Raw genomic sequence first — 1908 nt, forward strand, 5'->3', positions numbered from 1 at the left:
AAACTGAAAACAACATAGAGTGCTATCATCGTTCATGACAGTTTTGTTTTTATAATAAGTTACGGGCCACTACCTACCAGATAAATGAAAGATTGTTTGACAGTGTGATATTTTAGCAATTGGAGTTCTTCTAACATGTTTCCTACAGATCTCACTCCCTACAATGACTGATGAAAGAGATGACTTTTTTCTCCTCCTCTCTCCTCTCCTTCCTCCTGCTCTGCATCCTCAGCTCCTTGTTTTCATCTCAACTGGGACTTGTGGAAGTGGTTGATTTATTATTTCAGCTAAACCAGGCCCTTTCCTCGGTGCACTCTTCTAATTTCATGTTCAGCTTTGGTGAGGTGATAATATTTGTATTTTTGCTTAAAATTTTTTAGTTTTTTCCAGTGTTTGTTCCTGATGTTTCACAGTAAGAAAGTCTCCGGTTTGAATCTGGGGCTGGCATTTTTCTGCATAGTGCCTGTTCTCCATGTGCTTCTGATGGTCGTCTTCAGTTACTCCAGCTTAGTTAGGGTAGGAGTGTGTGCTCTCTTGAGTATAAATGTTTGTGTATTTGGATAGTTGTGTGTGTCTTTGTTGCTCTTTGATGGACTGGTGAACTGCTCCAGCACTAAGGCCTGGAGGTATAGATAACGGATGGATGGACAGATGGTAGCATCATGGTGCGAGTTCGATCACAACCTGTCATATCATTAAGCTCAGAGATGGATTATTGACCCCACAAAACCAGGCGTAGTAGCTTTAACTCCCTAACATGACTTTAAAATGTAGTTTCCAATGTGATTAATGGTTTTATTTCACTTACACTACCTGAATAATATGTTTTGATGGAACAAAGAATAATAACAAAAAGGTAATATTATTTAAACCTTTGTTAAAGGCCTATATAATTCAAAGATTTTATTTTAGCAAAAAATGTTCAATTCATTTTTAACATTTGCAGGAGGATGAATCCTGACCCATGCTAATAATGTGAACAGATTATAGAGAGCGTTCTTGCTTCTCAGACCAAGACGATGATTGTGGGAGCCTTCATCAATCATCTCCTTTATTCTAGGACAAATTAAAAATCAGCGGGGTCTGAATAAAGAAAATCATCAACCAGTAGAGGTCCGGAGACATTTTTAATTATAATCCATTACTTTAAACAGAATTTAACACTGAAATAAAATGAGGTGTTTATGCATCCATGTTATACATTGAATTTTTAAATAAAAAAATGTTTAAAAAATTTTTTCGAAGTAGAGAACAACAATCATTCAGTTCAGTATACATAGACAATTTCCTGATTCACATATTTTATAAAACACCTGAACTGACCGTTATTTCTTTTCTTTTTTCTGTCTTAATGTTGGCAGTGGGCTTTATGCTGCCCTGCAAGGCTTTAAACCTGGGTTTGAATGGAGACTAAGTCATTCTAAAGCACATATCAAGGAGCTCATTTTGAGCCTGGATCCATATTTATTTTTGATTCTGTTCATGGTGGAGAATCCTGCTTCACAGCAGCAGGTTGAGCCAAACATACTGTAAATGTTCAGGGTCATCTTTGAGCACCATTTCACTTTTCTGTCACCAGTTCACCACAGTTCTTCCAGCATTCCACACTTTCTCTGCTCTTTTTCTCATCATCTTCTCCTTCTTTCCCATCGCCCGGCTTGCCACAGGTTTGCCTGCTGTGTCTTAAAGTAGCAGCAGCAGCAGCAACCCAGACTGACAGCAGCTCATTGGCTCATTTGGATCACGTGTGGCCTGGAGCCGGACGCTCTGGAGGGCTTTACTGTATTTACAGGAGAAGCGGTGCAAGTGAAATTAGATGCTGTTGTGGGACAACATGCAGTAATTTATAAATGTTTTAAATCAGGTGGGTCCCGATCCGGACCGCGGTCCGCTGATCCGTGACCTCTG

This window comes from Cyprinodon variegatus, unplaced genomic scaffold (genome assembly GCF_000732505.1).
Source record: "Cyprinodon variegatus isolate N-32 unplaced genomic scaffold, C_variegatus-1.0 Scaffold803, whole genome shotgun sequence".
NCBI lineage: Eukaryota > Metazoa > Chordata > Actinopteri > Cyprinodontiformes > Cyprinodontidae > Cyprinodon > Cyprinodon variegatus.